This window comes from Balaenoptera borealis (assembly GCF_965194805.1).
Source record: "Balaenoptera borealis genome assembly, chromosome: 18".
Taxonomy (NCBI): Eukaryota; Metazoa; Chordata; class Mammalia; order Artiodactyla; family Balaenopteridae; genus Balaenoptera; species Balaenoptera borealis.
The window spans coordinates 40,600,566-40,623,651 of NC_138877.1; the positions used below are offsets into that span (position 1 = coordinate 40,600,566).

At 36.2% G+C, this 23,086-nt stretch overlaps 1 protein-coding gene across 5 annotated transcripts in view; it reads right to left on the reverse strand.

Moving 5' to 3' along the window:
- The window catches only part of PCDH9 (protocadherin 9), a 989,134-nt gene that overhangs the window by 612,831 nt on the left and 353,217 nt on the right, over positions 1-23,086 (reverse strand). The window lies entirely within an intron of this gene.

The window sequence follows — 23,086 nt, forward strand, 5'->3', positions numbered from 1 at the left end:
GGGCCCAGCCACTCCACGGCATGCGGGATCCTCCCGGACCAGGGATAGAACCCGCGTCCCCTGAGTTGGCAGGCGGACCCCCAACCACTGTGCCACCAAGGAAGCCCTGAAATATCTTTCATTATGATAATTTCTGTAGCTTACATCATGATTTAGAGCATATTTATAAATCCTATAATGCATAATTAAACTTGTTTTATAAAATATTAGGTATCTTTTATAAAAAACATTATTCTTGGTGGATGTTTGGATGTTTGGAAATTAGAATGAGGATTTTATAATATGAAATGCTTTTATGAAAAAAAATATTTATTTAATTTAATTAGTCGATATGCACTTCTAACAATAGATATTTTGACTTTTTATTAGATTTCCAAATCCTTTGAAGAGTAGTTAAAAAGAGATCTCATAGTTCATAATCATCAATGAGTGAAAAAGAATTTTATTCATTGTTAATTCAATATAAGTACTCTTTTCTAAAAAAAGTTATCAGTTCTCATTTTTCTATCATTCCCATTTCTATCCTCTTCTCCCATGTGTTCGTATTACTTTTACTCCTCCCAATATGTCTTCAATATCTTGAGATAGCCAATAAATTATTTATGGTCATGTACTCTTATAGGAGTTTAAATGTGGGGCTTTCTGGCAGGCATATGTATCCAGAGATGTGCAGAACCTTCTGCAAACTCCACGCATCCCTGTTATTCCATAAGCAAATGCTTGACCTATATTAATCACAAGAACATGCAACTTCAGTTGATTTAAAAAGGACTTTAAGACAGCTATATTTTTCTCTCATTCTCACAGTCTGACATCATTTATTGTCATTTTATGTGTGGCTTCCATTCTGATCCAAGAGAGGTTGAGCTACACCTTTTATATTCTACATTTTGGTTTTTTTGTCATATCTTCAGGGTCCTTCAGTGGAAGCTACTATGGTTGTCACTTGTTTGAAAGGCTCTTCCCCTCTCTCTTTGTACACTCCATTCTCTCCATGAACAGCTGCATCACAGCTGTCATTCGGAATGGCAAAGATGTCTGGCTGATACACCTATGCCTGTGGCACACAGAGTGTCTTCAAACAACTAATTAGCGGGAGCTGGGCCACAGAAAAGTTTGGTGCTGTCCTTCAAGCCTGCGACCACTGCTGACACCATCATCAAATCTGTCAAATGCAGCTCTTCCTGTGAATCAAACCCAGCCCACTTGTTCTGTGGTGAAGAAAGAATTGGCAGAACATGTTTAATAAGCAATAAAAGAAAGTGATAGGCATCCTTTATACAGGGTTAAGTAATTGAAAAAAATATTGAGCTGGTGGAAATTTTGATAACTAATTTATATCTGTTGCTGGAATACAAGGAATCCAACTGAAAGCATCTCCATAAGTTTCCAGGAAAGAAAATTTATAAGGCCACCCATGTTGTTCAAGTATATTTATTTATCCTCTGGAAAATACTAATGTGTGCTTTATTTAATAATAAGGGGCTATTAATTAATATATATAAAATCAGATTTGCACATCCACATACAAATGCAACCTTACATCAGATTTATTATATATAATAATTACATATATTCATCTATAGTATACATACAGTTATTATACATAAAATCTGTTTAAAAAATCCAAATCTATAAGAATATATGCAAATTCACATATCTGAGTTTAAAATAAAGTCTCTAGAACTTTTAAAGCCAACTATATGGAAAATACACTGAGAAATAGTGTACAGTCGCTGTTCTTATTAACTAAAAATATACGTAGATATCACACTGACTAAGAATGTGAAGTTTGATAGCTACTGTCTTCCTGAATTTCAAACCAAGATGAAGTCTTAATGGTGGAGTCAGGAAAGTGCTGTGAATTGAGAAGAGAAATAACCAGTGGAGCTTCTCTCAAACCTATCATGCCTCCTCCTAACATCAGACCTTCACACATGCACACTACTTGAGAAATATTTTCATTTTTCCACCACCACAGGGTACCCCATTCCTGATCATTTACCTAGTAGACTCCCTCAAGTCTTATATTAATGTTATATTTTTCCTCTACTAGTTTAAATTGCTCCTGTTACATGCTCTTCTTGAATCTTGAATGTATTTAGCACTGCTTACAATTTATGGTAACTTATTGAATATAAGCGTGTATCCCCTTAGACTGTAATGTATGAGACACAAAAGAACCATGTTTGCCTGCTCAGCATGATGTACTTAGTGTATAACATAATTGTGTCTCTGGTATATTTACTAGATAAATATTTTGGAAGGAAGGAAGGAAGGAAAGAAGGGAGGGAGGGATGGAGGGAAGGAGGGAAGGAGGGAGGAAGCGTTAATTTATGACTCATGGATTTGTTTCATCATGATTTTGGAAAAGACCAATAAGAGGAAGATGGATAATTTGTTTCTTCTCTAAAGAATTGTCTCAATATCATATTTGTGGGCAAGAAACAGAGGAAGGAATACCTATCACCCAATCCCTGTTTATATGCCTCAAGGGATGGATGCATTTGTGGCCCCATTTAAAAAAATTAAATCAAGCCACATCAGAATGCACAGATAAGTAGTATAGAGTTGGCCAGATGTGTGTATTATTATATTTACTTACAACTCTAATGCCTTCTAAATTTTTCAAACATAGTTTAATAGTATAAAAATTAACATTTTCTAGAAAATATTATTATACAGAAGCATTAAAGATGAGTGTGTGCAGTGTCTATATACTACTGTACTATACATTCTTTGAATTCTTGGTAATCTGTTTCAAATTTATATATGCTTAGTTAGAAGCTAATAAGGGCTTAACAAATATTTTTAATGAGGTATTTAGGGAAAACTCAACTTTATATAATATAAATTGCACATGACAGATATATATCAAGCAGAGTTTCCCACCAGTCATTATAAAGATTCCTAAATAATGTTTAGAATGGTGGTCAGCAATTGCCCCATTATTTGTTAGGAATTGTTTGCAAGGCCAATCTCACATGAAATGGCACATAAGAACTTCGGGTTTTCTCATTTGGACATGTGAGAACTTAACTCTAATTGCAATCCATGATGTGTACTTTTTGTTATTTCGCTCAAGTGCAGATTTAAGATTCTTCATGAGAAAAGGATGAAAAGGAGAATATGTCTTTATTTAGTGAGTCGCCCAGGCTGCCATCCAGCATGCTTTCTCTACTGTTTGTTAGATATGCAAAGTTTCACAGTAAGTGACTGAAGTGTAACATAGTTTTTATCATTTTTATTAATTTATTGCACTTTGGAGAGTAATTCTATATGTTACTGAAAATATAATTTTTTTTATATTAGGAATTATGTGTGTATGCATATATATATGTGTGTATATATGTATGTATATGTGTGCTATACATATATATATATTTATACGCATATATATATATCTTTAAATATTTTCTACCTTTTGGGTTTTAGGAAAGATTGTTCTTACAAAGAAATAAAATAAAAGTAAACTGGCTTGTGAATTTAGTACCATTAGTGAAAATCAATTAATTGCAATAACTTTTGTTACTTCCAAATATTACTTAAAAAATCACTAAATGGTTTACCTATTAATTATTTTCATTTAAAAACTAATATCAGGTTGGCAGATTCAAGATGGCGGAAGAGTAGGAGGACGTGGAGTTCATCTCTCTCCATGGATGCATCAGGAATACATCTATCGATGTAACAATTCTAACAGAACACCAGCTGTAAACTAGCAGAAGACCTTGGACACCGGAAAGGACTATAAAGATCCCTGCACAATTGGGTAGGACAGAAAAAAGAAGGGAGGAGGAGAGGAAGCAGGACAGGACCTGCACCCAGGGGTGGGGGAGCTGAAGCAGAGAAGAGATTCCCGAATTCGGGGAAACTCCCTCTCCAATGGGCAAATCAATTGGGATAGAAGGGAAGCATCTGAGGAAGAAGGTGAAGCTGGCCGATCTGTAGCAGATGGGACAGAGTGAGAAATACACAGATGATCCGTACTGAGGCCCTACGTGCCCCGGACTGGGGCATGTGTTCACAAGTGTGTAAGGGGGCTGGGAGCTGGAGCATGGGGATTGGAGAACAGGCCTGGAGTGAGAACTGATGTTGGCTGTGGGGAGACAGACTGAGGGGATGGGAGGGAGGAAATCCACAGCAGGAAATGCCTATGGAGGAAGACTGGACTGCCATGGAAGCAGGGCACACTCAGGGGGAGGAGCCACTATTGTAACCTCTCTCTCCCCACATACTGGCACTGGCTGCCAAGCAATAAAAAATTCCCCTCAGAGCTGGCCCTCACGCACCTTATGCTGGGTGTCAGGAAAGACCCTCACTAGGGCCATATCTCTTGCGCCTGTGGCTGCCGACTTCCCTGCATATTTGACACTGCCAGGGCTCCCATGATCAAAGTAGTCATACCACCTCTGCACCCTGGCCTCACTGGGGCACACCAAAGAGCTCCAAGCTGGCCTCAGGACCAGACTCCTGTGGGTCGACCACATGCAGAGGTGGGGATAAAACCAAAGCTGAACCCCAGGGACAGGGTGACTAAGGAAGAAGACTGAAAATCTTTCCATCAGCTGTACAAGCTGCAGATTAAATCCCCATGATCAGCAAGGTAGGCCCAGCATCTATGGAATATCTGAGTAGACAATGAGTGTTCCCACAAATGAAAACTGTCTAGCCCTGGCAGCTATGACTTTGGGGGCAAGCAGAAGCAGGCATTGGGCCAGATCAGAGTCTGAGTGGTGCCCACAGGGCCCACAGCAGGTCCAGAGACCAGACCAGAGACAGAGGAAGGCCTCTTGGGGAGGCAAAGGTAGCCTGTGGCTCATGGTGTGTGCAGGGACACTTACAGCGGAGACCCCAGGGAAATATAATTATTACTATTAATTTTATTATGTTTTGATTCTTTCTGTTGTTGGTTCTGGCCTTATTTTTGGGGGGGGGGGATTTTTTTTCTTCCTTTTTTTTTTATTTGTTTGCTGTCATTTTAGTTTTTTTTTTAATTTATTTAGTCTTTTGGAATCTCAGTGTTTTAGAACATATTTTTTATTTTAATTTTTTTAATATATTTCTATTTTTACTTTGCTTTTCTGTTGTTCTGTGTTCTTTTCCCTTATTTTCTTCTTCTTTTTCTTTAATATATTTTAAATTATTTTTATATTTCCATTTCTACTTTTCTGTTCTGTTGTCCTGTGTTTTTTCCCTTTTTACATTATTTTATTATTTTTTTTCTTAAATCAATTTTATCAGTTTGTTCTGTTTCTTTGCTTTATTCTTCAACTGGCACACTGCTTTGGCTTTGTTTTTAGGTTGTTTTTGTTAGTTTTAATCCTAACTATTTGATTTCATTTTTGAGTTCTTCTATTTGTCCAGTTGTTCTCTTACTTTCTGTTTCTGTTTCTTTTACATGTGTGTGTGTTTCCTTGTTTCTGTTTGTTGGATTTTATTTTTACCATTTCTCTGGGGTTCTGTTTGTCTTTTTCTTTTCTTTAATACATTTTCTATTTTATTTTTTTCTATTTCTACATTGCTTTTCTGTTGTTCTGTTTTCGTCCCCCTGACTCTTTTTCTTTTCTTTTCTTTTTTTTATCATTTTTGTTCGTTTGTTTTGTGTCTTTGCTTCATTCTTCAGTTGGCACTCTGCTTTGGTTTTGTTTTTTGGTTTTTTGTTTTTGTCAGTTTTCCTTTTAATTGTTTGATTTTGTTCTTTGGTTCTTTTGTTTGGTTGTTCTCTTGCTTTTTCATTTATTTGGTTCTGTTTTTGTTTCTTTTGTGTGTGTGCATGTTTCCTTGTTTCTTCTTTTGTTTGTTTGATTTTACTTTTTACCATCTGTCTGGGGTTTTGTTAGTCTTTTTCTTTTTTTTAAATCCCCTTTATTGCCGGGACAAGCAACATACAGGGTCGTGGTTGCTCAACCGGAAGTTGGGCCTGAGACTCTGGGGTGGGAGGACTGAGTCCAGGACGCTGGACCACTAGAGAATTCCCAGTCCCAGGGAAGATTAATCATCAAGAGCTCACACGGAGGTCTCTATATGAATCCCAAGACGTGGCTCCACCCAACTGCCAGAAGTGTCCAGTGCTGGACGTGTCACACCAAAAAATAAACAAGACAGGAACACAAACCCACCCATCAGCACACAGAATACCTAAAGTCATACTAAGCTCACAGACACCCCAAAACACACCACCTGACACGGCACTGCCCGTGGAGGGAAAAGACTCAGCTCGACCCACCAGAATGAAGGTACTAGACCCTCCCATCAGAAAGCCTACCCACTGGACCAACCTTACCACTGGGGGCAGAGACAGAAGCAAGAGGAACTATGACCCTGAAACCTGGGGAAAGGAGACCACAAATATTATAAATTAGACAAAATGAGAAGATAGAGAAATATCTTTCAAGCAAAGGAGCAAGATAAAAACCCCGAAGACCAAATAAATGAAGAGGAAATAGGCAAACTACCTGAAAAATAATTCAGAATAATGATAGTAAAGAAGATCCAAAATCTTCGAAAAAGAGTGGAGAAAATACAAGAAACGTTTAACAAGGACCTAGAAAAACTAAAGAGCAAGCAAACAGTAATGAACAACACAATAAGTGAAATTAAAAATACACTAGAAGGAATCAATAGCAGAATACTTGAGGCAGAAGAACGGATACGTGAGCTGGAAGATCAAATGGTGGAAATAACTGTCGCAGAGCAGAATAAAGAAAAAAAGAATGAAGGACTGTGTCAGAGACCTCTGCAACAACATTAAGCACACCAACAATCAGATTATAGGCATCCCAGAAAAAGAAGAAAGAAAGGGTCTGAGAAAATATTTGAAGAGATTATAGTTGAAAACTTCCCCAACATGGGAAAGGAAATACTCAATCAAATCCAGGAAGCACAGAGAGTTCCATACAGGATAAACCCAAGGAAAAACTCACTGAGACACATATTAATCAAACTAAAAACATTAAACACAAAGAAAAAAATATTACAAGCATCAAGGGAAAAGCAACAAATAACATACAAGGGAATCTCCATAAAGTTAACAGCTAATCTTTCAGAAGAAACTTTACAGGCCAGAAGGGAGTGGCAAGATATAATTAAAGTGATGAAAGGGAAAAACCTACAACCAAGATTATTCTACCCAGCTAGGATCTCATTCAGATTCGAAGGTGAAATCAAAAGCTTTAAAGACAAGCAAAAGTTAAAAGAATTCAGCACCAACAAACCAGATTTACAAAAAATGCTAAAGGAACTTCTCTAGGCAGAAAACACAAGAGAAGGAAAAGACCTACAAAAACAAACCCAGCACAATTAAGAAAATGGTAATAGGAACATACAGATCAATAATAACCTTGAATGTAAATGGATCAAAAGGTCCAACCAAGACACAAACTAGCTGAATGGATACAAAAAGAAAACCCATATATATGCTGTCTACAAGAGACCCATCTCAGAGCTAGGGACACATATAGACTGAAAGTGAGGAGATGTAAAAGGTATTCCATGCAAATGGAAATCAAAAGAAAGCTGGAGTAGCAATACTCATATCAGGCAAAATACACCTTAAAATAAAGACTATTACAAGAGACAATAAAGGACACTACATAATGATCAAGGTATCAATCCAAGAAGAAGATATAACAGTTGTAAATATCTATGCACCCAACATAGGAACACCTCAATATATAAGACAAATGCTAACAGCCATAAAAGGAGAAATTTACAGTAACACAATAATAGAAGGGTACTTTAACACACCACTTACACCAATGGACAGATCATCCAAACAGAAAATAAAGAAACACAAGTTTTAAATGACACATTAGACCAGTTGGACTTAATTGATATTTATAGGACATTCCAACCAAAAACAATAGAATACACTTTCTTCCCAAGTGCACACAGAACATTCTCCAGAATAGATCATGTCTTGGGTCAGAAATCAAGCCTTGGTAAATTTAAGAAAATTGAAATTGTATCAAGCATCTTTTCTGACCACAATGCTATGAGACTAGATATCAATTACAGGAAGAAAACTGTAAGAAACACAAACACATGGATGCTAAACAATACACTACTAAATAACCAAGAGATCACTGAAGAAATCGAAGAGGAAATCAAAACATACCTAGAAACAAATGACAATGAAAACACGATGACCCAAAATCTATGTGATGCAGCAAACACAGTTCTAAGAGGGAAGTTTATAACAATACAATACTACCTCAAGAAACAAGAAAAGTCTCAAATAAACAACCTAACCTTACACCTAAAGATTTAGAGAAAGAAGAACAAAAAAACTCCCAGAGTTAGCAGAAAGAAAGAAATCATAAAGATCATATCAGAAATAAATAAAAAGAAATGAAAGAAACAACAGCAAAGATCAATAAAACTAAAAACAGGTTTTTTGAGAAGATAAACAAAATTGATAAACCATTAGCCAGACTCATCAAAAAAAAAAAAAAAAAAAAAAAGGGAGAAGCCTCAAATCAACAGAATTAGAAATGAAAAAGGATTGGGAGATTGGGATTGACAATATATACACTAACATGTATAAAATGGTTAACTAATAAACTGCTGTATAAAAAAATAAATAAAATAAAATTCAAAACTTCAAAAAAAAAGACATTAAAAAGGAGAAGTAACAACTGACACTGCAGAAATACAAAGGATCATGAGAGATTACTATGAAAAACTATATGCCATTAAAATGGACAAATTCTTAGAAAATTACAACCTTCCAAGACTGCACCAGGAAGAAATAGAAAATATGAACAGACCAATCACAAACACTGAAATTGAAACCGTGATTAAAAATCTTCCAACAAACAAAAGCCCAGGACAAGATGTCTTCACAGGCAAATTCTATCAAACATTTAGAGAAGAGCTAACACCTATCCTTCTCAAACTCTTCCAAAATATAGCAGAGGGAGGAACACTCCCAAACTCATTCTACAAGGCCACCAACACCCTGATAACAAAACAAGACAAAGATGTCACAAAAAAAGAAAATTACAGGCCACTATCACTGATGAACATAGATGCAAAAATTCTCAACAAAATACGAGCAAACAGAATCCAACAGCACATTAAAAGGATCGTACAACATGATCAAGTGGGGTTTATCCTGGGAATGCAAGGATTCTTCAATATACTCAAATCTATCAATGTGATACACCATACTAACAAATTGAAGGATAAAAACCATATGAAAATCTCAATAATGCAAAAAACTTTCAACAAAATTCAACACCCATTTATGATAAAAACCCTAAAGAAAGTGGGCATAGAGGGAATCTACTTCAACATAATAAAAGCCATATATAACAAACCCACTGCCAACATCATTCTCAATGGTGAAAAAACTGAAAGCATTTCCTCTAAAATCAGGAACAAGACAAGGGTGCCCACACTTTTTTTTTTTTTTCTCACCACTATTACTCAGCATGGTTTTGGAAATTTTAACCATGGCAATCAGAGAAAAAAAAAGAAATAAAAGGAATTCAAATAGGAAAAGAAGAAGTAAAACTGTCACTGTTTGCAGATGACATGATACTATACATAGAGAATCCTAAAGATGCTACCAGAAAACTACTAGAGCTAATCAATGAATATGGTAAAGTAGCAGGATACAAAATTAATGCACAGAAATCTCTTGAATTCCTATACTGTAACAATGAACAATCAGGAAGAGAAATTGAGGAAATACTCCCATTTACCATCACAACAAAAGAATAATATACCTAGGAATAAACCTACCTAAAGAGGCAAAAGACCTGTATGCAGAAAACTATAAGACACTGATGAAAGAAATCAAAGATGATACAAACAGATGGAGCGATATACCATATTCTTGGAGTGGAAGAATCAACTTTGTGAAAATGACTATACTACCCAAAGCGATCTACAGATTCAGTGCAGTCCCTATCAAACTACCAATGGCATTTTTCACAGAACTAGAACAAAAAAATTGCACAATTTGTTAAGGAAACACAAAAGACCCTGAATAACCAAAGCAATCCTGAGAAAGAAAAATGGAGCTGGAGGAATCAAGCTCCCTGACTTCAGACTATATTACAAAGCTACAGTAATCAAGACGGTATGGTATGGGCACAAAAACAAAAATATAGATCAATGGAACAGGATAGAAAGCCCAGAGGTAAGCGCATGCACATATGGTCACCTTAACTTTGACAAAGGAGACAAGAATATACAATGGAGAAAAGACAGCCTCTTCAATAAGTGGTGCTGGGAAAACTGGACAGCTACATGTAAATGAATGAAATTAGAACACTCCCTAACACCATACACAAAAATAAACTCAAAATGGATTACAGACCTAAATGTAAGGCCAGACACTGTAAAACTCATAGAGGAAAGCATAGGCAGGACACTCTATGACATAAATTACAGTGAGATCCTTTTTGACCCACATCCTAGAGAAATTGAAATAAAAACAAAAATAAACAAATGGGACTTAATGAATCTTAAAAGTTTTTGCACAGCAAAGGAACCATAAACAAGATGAAAGACAACCTTCAGAATGGGAGAAAATATTTACAAAGGAAGCAACTGACAAAGAATTAATCTCCAAAATATACAAGCAGCTCATGTAGCTCAATATCAAAAAAACAAACAACCCAATTCAAAAATGGGTGGAACACCTAAACAGACATTTCTCCAGAGAAGATATACAAATTGCCAACAAACAAATGAAGAGATGCTCAACATCACTAATCATTAGAGAAATGCAAATCAAAACCACAATGAGTTATCACCTCCAACTGGTCAGAATGGCCATCATTAAAATATCTAGAAAAGGGAACCCTCCTGCCCTGTTGGTGGGAATGTAAATTGATACAGCCACTATGGAGAACAGTATGGAGGTTCCTTAAAAAACTAAAAATAGAATTACCATATGATCCAGCAATCCCACTACTGGGCATATACCCTGAGAAAACCATAATTCAAAAATATACATGTACTGCAATGTTCATTGCAGCACTATTTACAATAGCCAGGATATGGAAGCAACTTAAATGTCCATCGATAGATGAATGGATAAAGAAGTGGCACTTATATACAATGGAATATAACTCAGCCATAAAAAGGAATGAAATTGAGTTATCTGTAATGAGGTGGATGGAACTAGAGTCTGTCATACATAGTGAAGTAAGTCAGAAAGAGAAAATCAAATACCGTATGCTAACACACATATATGTAATCTAAAAAAAACGGTACTGATGAACCTAGTGGTGGGGCAGGAATAAAAACCCACAGGTAGAGAACGGACTTGAGGACACAGGGGGGAAGGGGAAGCTGGGATGAAGTAGCACTGATATATATACACTACCAAATGTAAAATGGATGCCTAGTGAGAAGCTGCTTCCAGGGAGATCAGTACGATTCTTTGTGATGATGTAGAGGGATGGGATAGGGAGGGTGGGAGGGAGGGAATAGGGGATATATGTATACATATAGCTGATTCAGTTTGTCTTACAGAAGAAACTAACACAACATTGTAAAGCAATTATGCTCCAATAAAGATTTTTAAAAATTAAAAAAAAAAACTAATATCAACTGTAATACCTATTCTAAGTACTAAACACAGTTAATTTTTTGAAGCTAAATTTGGTTGGGTAGCATGACTATATAATACACCATCAACATGAAAATGCAATTATTTAGTATAATATTCATATATTAAATCCTGTTTAACTAGATCCAGAATATTAATTTAAGTTAGTTAAGTAAGGTTAATATGTGATAAGTACAAAAAAGAAAAGAGAAAAAAAAAGGAAAGGAAAGTAGAAAAGAGAAGAAAAGAAAAGACCAAGACCAAGTAAGACAATTGCAAATGTGCCTGGCTTTACATCTCTCCTTTTTTATTTGAAAGTAGTAGATAATGTTAACATTTTCCTCTTACTCCATTTGGTAGTGTTAATTTCTAAGACGTATTACAAACATTGAGACCATTGTATTCCCACCTCTCAGTGTGCCTTTGGTTTGGTGACCCAAGCTCAAGGTGCACCCATAATTTCATCTTTAATGGGGAGGGAGATTACACTTACTGAAGGACAACTTTTCTAAGGTTATGAACGTGAAATGTAAGACATGCAGTAGTCGTTTAATACATTTTAGTTATCTTCCCTTACCACACGCTCGCTCCTCTCACTCTCCATTTGACATGTTTTATTCTATTAAATATGTCCATCAAATGACACTCTGTAATGTTCGTGAAACAAATGATAATTTAACTTCTATGAACTTCTGAATCCAGCAAAACTTGCCTTATAAATTTATGTAAAAGGTCAGAAATATTTCCTTTATCAAGATGGTTTTCCCAATTTTTGTCTATTGATTTATAGCAGTGGTCCATCCTGGGATTTCTTAATCAACCATCTGCACCCATGAATTTCACACTTGTAATAACTGCCACATTTCCAAAGTCTGGCAGTTAAAATTCACGTGTTTTAAAACTCTTTCACCAATTTCCCTAACTCTTAGAGCTAAGATTTCCATCTGATATTGATTTTCGGATTTCATTGCTACAAGGGAAAAGTCTTATCTCAAAAATTCATACACTAAACACTAGACCATTTTGTAAAAATACTTCAGCTCAAGCATCAAAAACAGTGACAGGGAACAGCTACTCATACTGAGATGCAGTCTTGTATGAATTCCAATAACTGAGACATTTTCCTACAGATTGCGGAGTATAGACCCTGAGAGCTCTATCTGCTTATATTTTATGCAGCTTCATGCATAAAGGGAATTGAATATAGTAAAGGGAAATGACAATAAAATTTATAGATCAAAGATGCTTAGTAAGGATAATATGCATTTATGGTATGAAAACAAGGTGCACTTATTTCTTCTTTGCCTCTATTTTAACCATTATGATGTTCTGTGTATCCAGTGACAGAAGGTCTGCCAGGAAGATAAAACTTAAACATGACAGTTAGTTTAAATTCCACACCTAATTCGAAATCTAATTTAGGAACTATTTTCTTTGACACTTGCTTGAAAGAAGTGTATGTAGCTTGAAGGTAGTTATTAGATCACTCTAGGATCAGAAAACTTGGATCTAATTCTACTGCTTATCTGTAGCTAGCTCTGTGACCCAGGGCAAGCTACTCCATCTTTTTAGTCTTCAAATTATGCTTCAGTAACATGAATATATAATCTCGATGGTCCCTAACAATCAAATAGCCGGTGATTTTTGTTTTTATTACACATTATCACAGGGTAGTTACGTTGAAGTTTCTGAAGCTATGTGTTGTAGTTTACTCCATCTTCAGTAACTACTATCTTTGTGAATTTGAGAAGAATTACATAACCTCTGTGTGTCTCAGTTTCCACATCTGTAAAATGGGAATAATAATAATAGTACCTACCTAATGGGGTTGTCATTAGAATTAAATGAGCTATATTTTAATAATTGTAATATGAAAATTTCCTATATTTCCTCATGTCTTAAAGCAGGACACATATTAAATAAATCATAAATAAACATTTATTAGAGTTTAATTAACAGCCATTTTTCCATAGTTGTACATGAAATTGTAGCACGTTTTATACCCAGTAATAGATTAGATGAAATTTTGTAATACACATAAAGTGCTTAGACTAGTGTTTGGGCTTTACAAATTGCCCAATAGATGATATTAACATTTCTCTATAAGTAAGCAGTAATTGTTATATCTAAATTAAGAGTGATAAGTTGAGTGATAGTTGAAGTGTGATTAAAATCTTGCTAGTCATATCAGCCTTCATTTTATTTTGTATCTAATGTCATAGTACAGATTTAATAACTGAATTTGATTAATAAATATTAATTGACATAAAATATTACTTTCTACTTGAAAAACAGAATAGTTTTATATAATTAAGTATTTTTATGATAGATAGAACAAACGTGCTCTTTTTCACAAAGTAAGGTGATTAAAGAAGGAAAGTATAAATTGTAAGAAAATTGAAAATTAAGAATATACATATATTTACCAAGTTTAGTCCATTATTCAATATGAAGAAAAAAAAACAGCATATTACAGGCACCAACTTTTAGATCATAATTGCCTTTAGTTATAAATTCTCAAGAAAGATTAATATTAGATTAATAACTTTTAAGGAACTGCTTACTAAACTGATTCCCTAGTTATTGGTCTACAGTTATTAAGCATTTATACAGAAATCCTGTCTCTCAGAATGCTTTATAGAACTCCAAAGCTGACATCAGTTCTATCTTCAAGTTTTATTTTATAAGAAACATCAGAGGAGGAGCTTCAAGATGGCGGAAGAGTAAGACATGAAGATCACCTTCCTCCCCACAAATACATCAGAAATACATCTACATGTAGAACAACTCCTACAGAACACCTACTGAATGCTGGCAGAAGACATCAGACATCCCAAACGGCAAGAAACTCCCCATGTACCTGGGTAGGGCAAAAGAAAAAAGAAAAAACAGAGACAGAAGAATAGGGACGGGACCTGCACCAGTGGGAGGGAGCTGTGAAGGAGGAAAGGTTTCCACACACTAGGAAGCCCCTTCGCAGGTGGAGACTGCGGGTGGCGGAGGGGGGAAGCTTTGGAGCCATGGAGGACAGCGCAGCAACGGGGGTGCAGAGGGCAAAGCTGAGAGATTCCCTCACAGAGGATCGGTGCTGACCAGCACTCACCAGCCCGAGAGGCTTGTCTGCTCACGCGCTGGGACAGGTGGGGGCCGGGAGCTGAGGCTCGGGCTTCAGTCGGATTCCAGGGAGAGGACTGGGGTTGGCTGTGTGAACACAGCCTGAAGGGGGCTAGTGTGCCATAGCTAGCCGGGAGGGAGTCCAGGAAAAGGTCTGGAAGTGCCAAAGAGCCAAGAGACTTTTTCTTGCCTCTTTGTTTCCTGGTGCATGAGGAGAAGGGATTAAGAGCGCTGCTTAAAGGGGCTCCAGAGACGGGCGCAAGCCACGGCTATCAGTGCAGACCTCAGAAACGGGCATGAGACTCTAAGGCTGCTGCTGCAGCCACCAGGAAGCCTGTGTGCAAGCACAGGTCACTATCCACACCTCCCCTCCCGGGAGTCTGTGCAGCCCGCCACTGCCAGGGTCCCGTGATCCAGGGACAACTCCCCAAGAGAACACACAGCATGCCTCAGGCTGGTGTAACTTCTCGTCAGCCTCTGCCACCACAGGCTCACCACGCACTCCGTACCCCTCCCTCCCCACGGCCTGAGTGAGCCAGAGCCCCTGAAGCAGCTGCTCCTTTCATCCCGTCCTGTCTGAGCAAAGAACAGACGCCCTCAGGCGACCTACACACAGAGGCAGGGCCAAATCCAAAGCTGAATCCCAGGAGCTGTGCGAACAAAGAAGAGAAAGGGAAATCTCTCCCAGCAGTCTCAGAAGCAGTGGATTAAATCTCCACAGTCAACTTGATGTACCCTGCATCTGTGGAATACCTGAATAGACAACGAATTATCCCAAATTGAGGCGGTGGACTTTGGGAGCAACTATATATATAAATTTTTTCCCTTTTTCTCTTTTTGTGAGTGTGTATGTGTATGCATCTGTGTGTGATTTCCTCTGTAGAGCTTTGCTTTTACCATTTGTCCTAGGGTTCTGTCTGTCTGGTTTTTATGTTTTTCGTTTTTCTTTTTTTAGAATAGTTTTCAATGCTTGTTATCATTGGTGGATTTGTTTTTTGGTTTGGTTTTTCTCTTCTTTCTTTTTTTAAATTACTTTAAAAACTTTTTTTATAATTATTTTTCATTTTCTATTTTAATAACTTTTATTTTATTTTATTTTATCTTTTTCTTTATTTCTTTCTTTTTTTCTCCATTTAATTCTGAGCCGTGTGGATGACAGGGTCTTAGTGCTCCAGCCAGGCATCAGGGCTGTGCCTCTGAGGTGGGAGAGCCAAGATCAGGACATTGATCCTCAAGAGACATCCCAGCTCCACGTAATATCAAACGGCAAAAATCTCCCAGACATCTCCATCTCAACGTCAAGACCCAGCTCCACTCAACGACCAGCAAGCTACAGTGCTGGACAACCTATGCCAAACAACTAGCAAGACAGAAACACAACCCCACCCATTAGGAAAGAGGCAGCCTAAAATCATAATAAGGTCACAGACACCCCAAAACACACCACCAGACGTGGACCTGCCCACCAGAAAGACAAGATCCAGCCTCATCCACCAGAAATCAGGCACTAGTCCCCTCTACCAGGAAACCTACACAACACACTGAACCAACCTTAGCCACTGGGGGTAGACACCAAAAACAACAGGAATTATGAACCAGCAGCCTGCAAAAAGGAGACCCCAAACACAGTAAGTTAAGCAAAATGAGAAGATAAAGAAACACACAGCACATGAAGGAGCAAGGCCAAAACGCATCAGAACTAACAAATGAAGAGGAAATAGGCAGTCTATCCGAAAAAAGAATTAAGAGTAATGATAGTAAAGATGATACAATATCTTGGAAATACAATGGAGAAAATGCAAGAAATGTTTAACAAGGACTTAGAAGAACTAAAGAGCAAACAAACAATTATGAACAACACAATAAATGAAATTAAAAATTCTCTAGAAGGGATCAATAGCAGAATAACTGAGGCAGAGAACAGATAAGTGACCTGGAAGATTAAATAGTGGAAATAACTAATGCAGAGCAGTATAAAGAAAAAAGAATGAAAAGGATTGAGGACAGTCTCAGAGACCTCTGAGACAATATTAAATGCACCAACACTCGAATTATAGGGGTCCCAGAAGAAGAAGAGAGAAAGAAAGGGACTGAGAAAATATTTGAAGAGATTATAGTTGAAAACTTCCCTAACATGGGAAAGGAAATAGTCAATCAACTCTAGGAAGCACAGAGAGTCCCATAGAGGATAAAACCAAGGAGAAACATGCCAAGACACATATTAATCAAACTATCAAAAATTAAATATAAAGAAAAAATACTAAAAGCATCAAGGGAAAAGCAACAAATAACATACAATTGAACCCCCATAAGGTTAACAGATGATCTTTCAGCAGAAACTCTGCAAGCCAGAAGGGAGTGGCAGGACATACTTAAAGTGATGAAAGGGAAAAACCTACAATCAAGATTACTCTACCCAGCAGGATCTCATTCAGATTTGATGGAGAAATTAAAGTCTTTACAAACAAGCAAAAGCTAAGATTTCAGCACAACCAAACCAGCATTATAACAAATGCTACAGGAACTTCTCTAGGCAGGAAACACAAGAGAAGGGAAAGACCTACAATAGCAAACCCAAAACAATTAAGAAAATGGTAATAGGAACATATGTATTGATAATTACCTTAAATGTAAATGGATTAATGCTCCAACCAAAAGACATAGACTGGCTGAATGGATAGAAAAACAAGACCCATATATATGCTGTCTACAAGAGACCCACTTCAGTCCTAGGGACACATACAGACTGAAAGTGAGGGGATAGAAAAAGATATTTCATGCAAATGGAAATCAAAAGAAAGCTGGAGTAGCAATTCTCAGATCAGACAAAATAGAATTTTAAACAAAGACTATTAAAAGAGACAAAAAGGACACTACATAATGATCAAGGGATCAATCCAAGAAGAAGATATAACAGTTGTAAATATTTATGCACCCAACATAGGAACACCTCAATATATAAGGCAAATACTAACAGCCATAAAAGGGGAAATCAACAGTAACACAGTCATAGTAGGGGACTTTAATACCCCACTTTCACCAATGGACTTATCATCCAAAATGAAAATAAAAAAGGAAACACAAGCTTTAAATGATACATTAAACAAGATGGACTTAATTGATATTTATAGGACATTCCATCCAAAAACAACAGAATACACGTTCTTCTCAAGTGCTCATGGAACATTCTCCAGGATAGATCATATCATGGATCACATGTCAAGCCTTGGTAAATTTAAGAAAATTGAAATCATACTAAGTATCTTTTCTGATCACAAAACTATAAGACTAGTTATCAGTTACAGGAAAATATCTGTAAAAAATACAAACACATGGAGGCTAAACAATACACTACATGATAACCAAGAGGTCACTGAAGAAATCAAAGAGGAAATAAAAAAATTCCCAGAAACAAATGACAATGAAAACACGACAACCCAAAACCTATGGGGTGCAGCAAAAGCAGTTCTAAGAGGGAAGTTTATAGCAATACAATCCTACCTTAAGAAACAAGAAACATCTCAAATAAACAACTTAACCTTACACCTAAAGCAAGTAGAGAAAGAAGAACAAAAATACTCCAAATTTAGCAGAAGGAAAGAAATCATAAGATCACATCAGAAATAAATGAGAAAGAAATGAAGGAAACAAGAGCAAAGATCAATAAAACTAAAAGCTGGTTCTTTGAGAAGATAAACAAAATTGATAAACCATTAGCCAGACTCATCAAGAAAAAAAGGGAGAAGACTCAAATCAATAGACTTAGAAACGAAAAAGGAGAAGTAACAACTGACACTGCAGAAATACAAAGGATCATGAGAGATTACTACAAGCAACTGTATGCCAATAAAATGGACAACCTGGAAGACATGGACAAATTCTTAGAAATGCACAACTTTCTGAGACTGAACCAGGAAGAAATAGAAAATATGAACAGACCAATCACAAGCACTGAAAATGAAACTGTGATTAAAAATCTTCCAACAAACAAAAGCCCAGGACCAGATGGCTTAACAGTCGAATTCTATCAAACATTTAGAGAAGAGATAACACCTATCCTTTTCAAACTCTTCCAAAATATAGCAGAGGGAGGAACACTCTCAAACTCATTCTATGAGGTAACCATCACCCTAATACCAAAACCAGACACAGATGTCACAAAAAAGAAAACTACAGACCAATGTCACTGATGAACATAGATGCAAAAATCCTCAACAAAATACTAGTAAACAGAATCCAACAGCACGTTAAAAGGATCATACACCATGATCAAGTGAGGTTTATTCCAGGAATGCAAAGATTCTTCAATATATGCAAATCAATCAATGTGATAAACCATATTAACAAACTGAAGGAGAAAAACCATATGATCATCTCAATAGAAACAGAGAAAGCTTTCAACAAAATTCAACACCCCTTTATGATAAAAACCCTCCAGAAAGGAGGCATAGTGGGAACTTACCTCAACATAATAAAGGCCATATATGACAAACCCACAGCCAACATCGTCCTCAATGCTGAAAAACTGAAACCATTTCCACTAAGATCAGGGACAAGACAAGGTTGCCCACTCTCACCACTATTATTCAACATAGTTTTGGAAGTTTTAGCCACAGCAATCAAAGAAGAAAAAGAAATAAAAGGTATCCAAATCGGAAAAGAAGAAGTAAAGCTGTCACTGTTTGCAGATGACATGATACTATACATAGAGAATCCTAAAGATGCTACCAGAAAGTTACAGAGCTAATCAATGCATTTGGTAAAGTAACAGGATACAAAATTAATCCACAGGAATCTCTTGCATTCTTATATACTAATGATGAAAAATCTGAAAGTGAAATTAAGAAGACACTCCCATTTACCATTGCAACAGAAAGATTAAAATACCTAAAAATAAACCTACCTAAGGAGACAAAAGACCAGTATGCAGAAAATTATAAGACACTGATGAAAGAAATTAAAGATGATACAAATAGATGGAGAGATATACCATGTTCTTGGATTGGAAGAATCAACATTGTGAAAATGACTATGCTACCCAAAGCAATGTACAGATTCAATGCAATCCCTATCAAACTAAAAATGGCATTTTTCACAGAACTAGAACAAAAAAAATCACAATTTGTATGGAAACACAAATGACCCCGAATATCCAAAGCAATCTTGAGAAAGAAAAACAGAGCTGGAGGAATCAGGCTCCCTGACTTCAGACTATAGTACAAAGCTACAGTAATAAAGACAGTATGGTTCTGGCACAAAAACAGAAATATAGATCAATGGAAGAGAATAGAAAGCCCTGAGATAAACCCACTCAATATGGTCACCTTATCTTTGATAAAGGAGGCAAGAATATAAAATGGAGAAAAGACAGCCTCTTCAATAAGTGGTGCTGGGAAACCTGGACAGCTACATGTAAAAGAATGAAATTAGAACACTCCCTAACACCATACACAAAAATAAACTCAAAATGGATTAAAGAACTCAATGTAAAGCCAGACATTATGAAACTGTTACAGGAAAACATAGGCAGAACACTCTATGACATAAATCACAGCAAGATCCTTTTTGACCCAACTCCTAGAGAAATGGAAATAAAAACACAAATAAACAAATGGGACCTAATGAAACTTCAAAGCTTTTGCACAGCAAAGGAAACCATAAACAAGACGAAAAGACAACCCTCAGAATGGGAGAAAATATTTGCAAATGAAGCAACAGACAAAGGATTAATCTCCAAGATTTACAAGCAGCTCATGCAGCTCACTATCAAAAAAACAAAAAACCCAATCCAAAAATGGGCAGAAAACCTAAAAAGACATTTCTCCAAAGAAGATATATAGATTGCCAACAAACACATGAAAGGATGCTCAACATCACTAATCATTAGAGAAATGCAAATCAAAACTACAATGCGATATCATCTCACACTGGTCACAATGGCCATCATCAAAAAATCTAGAAACAATAAATGCTGGAGAGGGTGAGGAGAAAAGGGTATCCTCTTGCACTGTTGGTAGGAATGTAAATTGATACAGCCACTATGGAGAACAGTATAGAAGTTCCTTAAAAAACTAAAAATAGAACTACCATATGACCCAGCAATCCCACTAGTGGGCATATACCCTGAGAAAACCATAATTCAAAAAGAGTCATGTACCTAAATGTTCATTGCAGCTCTATTTGCAATAGCCAGGACATGGAAGCAACCTAAGTGTCCAGCGACAGATGAAAGGATAAATAAGTTGTGGCACATATATACAATGGAATATTACACAGCCATAAAAGGAAACGAAATCAAATTATTTGTAGTGTGGTGGATGGACCTAGAGTCTGTCATACATAGTGAAGTAAGTCAGAAAGAGAAAAACAAATACTGTATGCTAACACATATATATGGAATCTAAAGAAAAAAAAATGGTCATGAAGAACCTAGGGGCAAGATGGGAATAAAGACACAGACCTACTAGAGAATGGACTTGAGGACAAGGGGAGGGGGAAGGATAAGCTGGGACAAAGTGAGAGAGTGGTAGTGTATATATGGACATATAAGCACTACCAAATGTAAAATAGGTATCTAGTAGGAAGCAGTCGCATAGCACAGGGAGATCAGCTCGGTGCTTTGTGACCAGCTAGAAGGGTTGGATGTGGAGGGTGGGAGGGAGGGAGATGCAAGAGGGAAGAGATATGGGGATATATGTATAAGTATAACTGATTCACTTTGTTATAAAGCAGAAACTAACACACCATAGTAAAGCAATTATACTCCAATAAAAACGTTAAAAAAAATCAGAGATTGTCATTCTGCATTTAAAAAAATGTGTACTTAAGAAATTAGGCATATTATTATCAAAAGCAATACACACATAAGGAGCTTGAAACAGATCTGGCACAGAGGACATGCTACAAAAGTTTCAGTTGTCTAAATCATCATCTTTTATGGTATCATAGACCACTAGAGATATATAGGACCTAAGAGATAACTTACTTTGAAACCACTCAGACTACAATTGGCCTGGAGTATATATGATGGTTAAATGAGAATTTGTGTGATAAAAGTTTTCTAAAGTATTTTCTTTCTTTCCTTTGTTTATGAACGTAGCACAGCAGATTTACTTTCACTATTCTTTGATGATTGGAATTATAATATAAATTGACATTGTAACTCTTAGTATCATTTTTTCTTGTCAATATTCCCTAGAACTTTAGTCTAATAAACTCTGTACACACTGTGTTCCTATGCTTTGAGACTTATAAAATATCTAGGGAAGAAAAATATCTGGTTCCTAGAAAATTATTTTAATTACAGCTCATTTAAATTCCTTAGAAAAAATAAGAAAATCTTCAGTTAACAATTTCCATATTCTACCCTCTTGGGTAATCCAAGAGGTCTCTGGGGAGTATGGATTCTTTACTGAAAAGATACAGACATGAAAATGTTATAAAAATGAGTATAATTCTTAGGAATTTGAAATCAACTTGGATTTCAATGGCTTTCAGAACATTCTGGATGGGCTTTTTAAAGATTTACATGAGTGTTTATGAATGAAACATTTATTTCTGCCATAGAATAAGGGTTGTGTTATTATTGAATGGAATAAGGGTGAGTAATGGCACACACTCCTGTGTTCTAGACACTTGACACATACATAGTGATGATGAACAATCAAAGGGTTAAAAATTACAGTTCTTCTCTCAACTGTCAAGTGATTAAGATTTTGGAGAGAGAAAGATAAAGAAAATAAAAGCAAAGCAGGAAGAAGACTATATGCTGTAGTTTAGAAGGATGTTTCTAAATAGCTCTACACAAAGAAAAAGAAAAATAAGAAAAAAATACATGGAGGAAAAATTAGGGGATAAGCTGCCCCAAATGTCACTTTATCCTTTTTCCACCTCAGTTAATGGTATGTCCAAAAAAAGAAGTTGCCTGCTCAATCAAATTTCTATTAATCAAAGTAGTTTCTCTGACCTACATTACACCCGGAACTTTGACAAGGATAGATTCCTTTAGTTGGCAAAAACACTTTACTGTTAATAATAATCAAAACATTTTCAGTACCTTTAAGGAAATGGGGGGGAAAACCTAGCTTCAATGAGAAAATAGAAAACACATGAACACACCAGCACACACACATACATATATGCCCATATACATAATCTATCTCTCCATCATCTTTTTACAATCTATATTATTACAGTGGACAATAGGTGAAACAAATATGTGTGTATTAATACTAGAGTCAATTATTGAAACACAATTCATTAAAAATATGGATCTTTTATTGCACAATGTGAACATACTTAGCATTATTAAACTCTACACTTAAAATGATTAAAATAGTAAATTTCATGTTATGTGTTTTAAATCACTATTTTTTTAAAATGAAAAATAACATATTCCTACAT